Below are 6450 nucleotides of genomic sequence, written 5' to 3' on the forward strand. Positions count from 1 at the left end.
AAATGTTAACAGTTTTTAATGTGATAACTGATGATCAATGGTCCCACCCCGGTAGGTAATTCAACCATGCTGACTACAAGTTTAGCAGCTAGACTAATTTACCAATGTAAAAACATGTAGCTAACATGGGCTAATAGACTGACTGCTGATACACAACCACATTTACACACTGAACCATGTGTTTTCTATTATTCTAACGGTCAACAGTAAGTTGAGACCCAGACTGAGTTCCAAAACAATGTTTTATTACTGGTCCCGGGCCGCCAGTTGTCCATCCCCGGTTTAGTGAATAGACCCATGCACTGCTTGAGTTCACTTGAGGTGCGATCACTTTATCTCGCCCGGCGCACCGGGTTTGTATTCTGAGAAAAGTAGCGCTGATGATTCAACCCGGGGTTCACAATGCGCGTAGATGAGCCGGTGACGTTATATCGAGCGCACCTGCAGCGACAAACGGACCACCGCCTTCCTGATCTGTCACCAGAAAGCTTTAAACTTAACATGTGATTTAGCCCTACATTTAAATAGTTTATATGCACATTGTTGAACGTCACATTTACTTGACGAGACAGACTATTTTATTTAATAACAGCTATACATAATTCCGATGCACGTCTTCTTTCAGGAAGTGAAAGTGAGTCAGTTTCCAAAGATAATAATCACCTTAATGTGCTGTCAATCACCTATAACAATAATACCCTATCTCATAGCCCTGTAGCCTATAACAATAATACCATACCTCATAGCCCTGTAGCCTATAACAATAATACCATACCTCATAGCCCTGTAGCCTATAACAATAATACCATACCTCATAGCCCTGTAGCCTATAACAATAATACCATACCTCATAGCCCTGTAGCCTATAACAATAATACCATACCTCATAGCCCTGTAGCCTATAACAATAATACCATACCTCATAGCCCTGTAGCCTATAACAATAATACCATACCTCATAGCCCTGTAGCCTATATCACATCACATCTTATTGATTAGGCTGATCACTATGAATCAACAACAATGTAAATAAGGCTAAAATAATAATTATTGAAAGTTTAAATCAATATTGTATTAACTAAAATCATCTCTCTTTATGATAACCTAACTTCTCAAAAATCCTTTTCTACATGACATTGTAAAAGAACGCTACAAACCTCTGAAACATGTTTCTCCGACGATAACGTCCGTTACTTCCTCTACTTCTTTATACTAGTATTTCCTGTTTCAACTAGTGATGGTCGTTCGGTAACGAAAGGTTGTTTTTGAACGGATCGTTTTGGTGAACGTCGGTAACCGAATTGCATCGGTGAAAGAGCCGTTCATTTATCTCCCTGGTTTACATACAGCTACGAGGTGCTTTTTGAGCTCAAAACAACGATTACCTGCAGATAAGTGACACAATAATTCTCTAAAGAGGGTGAATCCTGACTGCAGAAACAATAAATAGTGGGGAGAGCGCGTTATTCTGGTCAAGGCTTTGTAGTGCGTAAAAAACAACTGGTGATCTAATCATTTAATAATAGTTATCCACAAAAAGAAAAACAACTTTTTGGGACAAAACTTTTGTATTTTCCTAATGTTATGAATTTTAGTGACGATGCCAATTCTTGTTCCTGAATGTATTTCGTTATTTGGTCCTCAGAACTTGAACTCGAGATTTACCATTTGGAGAAAGCAGCGTTTCCCGCAACCATATGATTGGTCGGTAAGATTACGCGTCATCACACTCCCTCATCTGATTGGTCGGGTAGGCGGACCTTCTGACTTTGTGGCTGTTCATCTCCGCGGCTACATCTTCATATGTAAATTAATTAAATATGGTTTATTGTTTATTTCTTTATTTAATTGAATTGAATCAGGGGAGCTCAATTGAGACCAGTGTCTCATTTATAATGGTGTCTTGAGGACAACAATTCCATCATTACAACAACAAAAGATAAGAATAAACTACAAGACAGCTATAAATACATTCAGCACTGCTTGAGTTCACATGAGGTGCGATCAGTTTATCTCGCCCGTTGTACCGGGGCTTGTATTCAGAAGAAAGGTGTGTCGACAGCGATTGAACCAGTGGGTAACATTATGCAACGGTGCGCCGTCCAACTTATATCGAGCGCACAGCAGTGAGCAAAACGGACGACCACTTTCCTGATCCGTGTCGCCAGAAAGCATTTTCATCTTTGATTTAGCCCTACATTTAAATAGTTTCTATGTACCATTGTTGCTCGTCACTTTACTTGACTGACTTGACGAAACAGAGCGTTTTCTTTAGTGACAGCTTTACATAATTCCGATTCATGTCTTCTAACGTAGTTTCATCATGCGGATAATAATCACGATAATGCGCTGTCAGTCGCCTTTACCAATAATACCCTCATAGCCCTGTAGCCTATAACATCACATTGGATCATATTGATTAGGCTAATTAATATCAATCAACACCAATGTAAATAAGACTAAACTTCTCATGTTGTAAAGTTGAAATCAGCATTGTATTAACTTAACAATTCTTCAGGTGTGTTTCCCTTAAATCATCTGTCTCTCTATGAAAGCCTAACTTCTCCACAACACTTTTCTACATTAAATTATAAAAGAACGTAACAAACCTCAAATGTTTCAGTCTTCTACCTGTAAGGTCCATTTCTTCCTCTAGGTCCTTAAACATGGACTACCTGTGTTGGGACATGAGGTGGAGGGAGGAGAGAGGGAGAGGTGGAGGGGAGGAGAGGGAGGAGAGAGGGAGGGGAAGAGAGGGAGGAGAGAGAGAGGGGGAGGGGAGGAGAGGGAGAGAGAGAGGGGGAGGGGAGGAGAGGGGGAAGGAGGGAGAGAGGGGGAGGAGGAGAGAGGGGGAGGGAGAAGACATGGAGAGGTGGAGGGAGGAGAGAGGAAGGTAGAGAGGTATCAGTGATATACTGTAAAAGTAGTGCACTATATAGGGAAAAGGGTGTCATTTGAGGGTACGTACTCTATACACTGTGTGGTAACATAGGACCTTATAGATTATTGACAAAGGATCTGTCTCTCTCACTAACTCACACACACCCTCACCTTAACAGACTGACTACACTACATTTACAGCACCTCACCTTAACAGACTGACTACACTACATTTATAGTAAAGATATGCTGTGGTATATATTTAGAATATATTACAGTAAAGATATGCTGTGGTATATATTTAGAATATATTACAGTAAAGATATGATGAATAAAGCTGTAATGTAACAAGTCAAGGGGTCTGAATACTTTCTGAAGGGGCTTTCCTTATAGAGGTTCATGAGAGAGACTGAATATCAATACAACCACCTCAGTCTATCAGCAGCTTTCCTGTTAGAGGTTCATGAGAGAGACTGAATATCAACACAACCACCTCAGTCTATCAGCAGCTTTCCTGTTAGAGGTTCATGAGAGAGACTGAATATCAATACAACCATTCTCAGAGCCAGTTTCCACAGACACATTCGCAGTTACCCAACGAGCCCGGACTTGAACCATATCAACCATCTCTGGCGTGACCTGAAAATAGCTGTGCAGCAACAGCCCTCATCCAACCTGACAGAACTTGTCAGGATCTGCAGAGAAGAATGGGATAAACTCCCCAAATACAGGTGTGCCAAGCTTGTAGCGTCATGCCCAAGAAGACTCGAGGCTGTAATCGCTGGCAAAGGATCTTCAACAAAGTACTGAGTAAAGGGTCTGAATACTTATGGAAATGTGATATTTCCGTGTTCTTTAAAAAAATGTATTTGCTAAAATTTCTAAAAACCAGTTTTTGCTTAGCCATTATGGAGTATAGTTGAGGGGAATAAAAACATTTTTTTTCATAAGGCTGGAATTTAAATGGAATATATATATATATATATGATGGGATGTAGAGACATTATAGACAGTATGTGGATAGAATATGCAGTATATATATATATATATATATATATATGATGGGATGTGGAGACATTATAGACAGTATGTGGATAGAATATGTAGTATATATATATATAATGGGATGTAGAGACATTATAGACAGTATGTGGATAGAATATGTAGTATATCTGTAGAATACGTGGATACATAATAGTATAACAGTATATTTTGAGCCGCAGCACTCGTCAGTTACACTTCAGAGAGACTGTGTTAAGATGTTAACTAACCTGTCTTGGAGCAGCACTCGTCAGTTACACTTCAGAGAGACTGGGTTAAGATGTTAACTAACCTGTCTTGGAGCAGCACTCGTCAGTTACACTGCAGAGAGACTGGGTTAAGATGTTAACTAACCTGTCTTGGAGCAGCACTCGTCAGTTACACTTCAGAGAGACTGGGTTAAGATGTTAACTAACCTGTCTTAGAGCAGCACTCGTCAGTTACACTGCAGAGAGACTGGGTTAAGATGTTAACTAACCTGTCTTGGAGCAGCACTCGTCAGTTATACTTCAGAGAGACTGGGTTAAGATGTTAACTAACCTGTCTTGGAGCAGCACTCGTCAGTTACACTTCAGAGAGACTGGGTTAAGATGTTAACTAACCTGTCTTAGAGCAGCACTCGTCAGTTACACTGCAGAGAGACTGGGTTAAGATGTTAACTAACCTGTCTTGGAGCAGCACTCGTCAGTTATACTTCAGAGAGACTGGGTTAAGATGTTAACTAACCTGTCTTGGAGCAGCACTCGTCAGTTACACTTCAGAGAGACTGGGTTAAGATGTTAACTAACCTGTCTTGGAGCAGCACTCGTCAGTTACACTTCAGAGAGACTGGGTTAAGATGTTAACTAACCTGTCTTGGAGCAGCACTCATCAGTTACACTTCAGAGAGACTGGGTTAAGATGTTAACTAACCTGTCTTGGAGCAGCACTCGTCAGTTACACTTCAGAGAGACTGGGTTAAGATGTTAACTAACCTGTCTTGGAGCAGCACTCGTCAGTTACACTTCAGAGAGACTGGGGTCAGATGATAACTACGGTGTTTCAAGCAGACTATTTTGCTCTATCGCACAGAGCAAAATAGTCTGCTTGAAATACCGTAGCTTATCTGTTTACTACTGTGAAGTGGGTCCAATTAAATGAGAGATGGGACGAATGGTAGCCAATCCTAACTTGTTATAGGCCTATAGGATATTTGGCGAGTATAGGATTTATTCTGCAATGATCATGGAAATGAAATAAATAACAGGAAATATATGCCTATTTCTAGTTATTATAGAATGTAAAGATACATCGATTAACGCTCTTCTCACTTACAGCTAATGATTGCATCTTGTTATTACATTAAGCCAGGTCTACCTGTTCTTTAGTTCTGAATAAGAGTCTCGTCATATATTCCCCATCTGCACCAGGCTACTACTAGTCTACTTTTGTCTTCTTGCAATGCAAGACTTCAACCACTAGAAACTGTAAGGATGCCTGGTCTAAAGTTAGCGGGAAGGAGAGTGTGTGTGCGTCTGTGTGTCTGTCTGCGCGTGTGCTTTGTGTGTGTGTGTGTCTTCACATATTCTTCTACTTTAGATGTGTGTATTATTGTCCATTATTGTGTATTGTTTTGTATTATTGTGTATTGTTTTTTATTATTGTGTATTGTTGTGTGTTATTGTGTGTTATTGTGTACTGTTAGATACTACTGCACTGTAGGAGCTAGGAACACAAGAATTTCGCTACACCCACAATAACATCTGCTCAATGTGTGTATGGACCAATAACATCTGCTCAATGTGTGTATGGACCAATAACATCTGTTAAATATGTGTATGGACCAATAACATCTGCTCAATATGTGAATGGACCAATAACATTTGATTTAAATGGCCCCTAGGTGTGAGAATTCATCAGTGAAAAATATATTGAGAAAGGTTGGTAAACCAATACATAGTCAGGGTTGGGGTCAATTCCATTTAAATTCCACTCAATTCAGGAAGTAGACTGAAATTCTAATTCCATTTATCCTCAATGCTTTTCAATTAAGACAAATTAGATTTGGAATTTGACTTACTTTCTGAATTGACGAATTCTAATGGAAGTGGCCCCAACCATGTACATAGTCACTATGAAAATATAGACCTTAATGATATTTTTAGTAAAAGTGAAATATTGTGTTTATTAATATGTAGTGTTTTAATCTCTGTGTGTCTGTGTCTCTTTCTGTGTGTCTGTGTACATGCTCGTGTGTGTGTCCCGGCCTCTGTGTGTGTGTGTGTGTGTGTGTGTGTGTGTGTGTGTGTGTGTGTGTGTGTGTGTGTGTGTCAGTGTGTGTGTGTGTGTGTGTGTGTGAATTGGTGAGATAATTAATAAATCATGAGTTAATTTGTGTAACATTGTAGGTCAGTTTATTCCAAACCTCTCCTCTGGGACCCCAAAGGGCTGCATGTTTTAGTTTTTACCCGAGAACGAACACCTTAGATTAAACTAATTAACTAATTATCATCAAGCCTTTGATTAGTAGAATCAGTTGTGTTAGTGCAA

At 39.7% G+C, this 6450-nt stretch overlaps 1 long non-coding RNA gene across 1 annotated transcript in view; it reads right to left on the bottom strand.

Annotated features, from left to right (window-relative positions):
• Nucleotides 1-2707, bottom strand: part of LOC123744238 (uncharacterized) — a 51781-nt gene extending 49074 nt beyond the window's left edge. Inside the window, exon 1 of the long non-coding RNA XR_014393025.1 lies at nt 2610-2707. This is a non-coding gene — a long non-coding RNA (uncharacterized LOC123744238). The remainder of the gene's footprint in view (nt 1-2609) is intronic.
• Between the last annotated feature and the right edge of the window lie 3743 nt (nt 2708-6450).

This window comes from Salmo salar, chromosome 08 (assembly GCF_965601325.2).
Source record: "Salmo salar chromosome 08, fSalSal1, whole genome shotgun sequence".
Classification (NCBI taxonomy): Eukaryota; Metazoa; Chordata; class Actinopteri; order Salmoniformes; family Salmonidae; genus Salmo; species Salmo salar.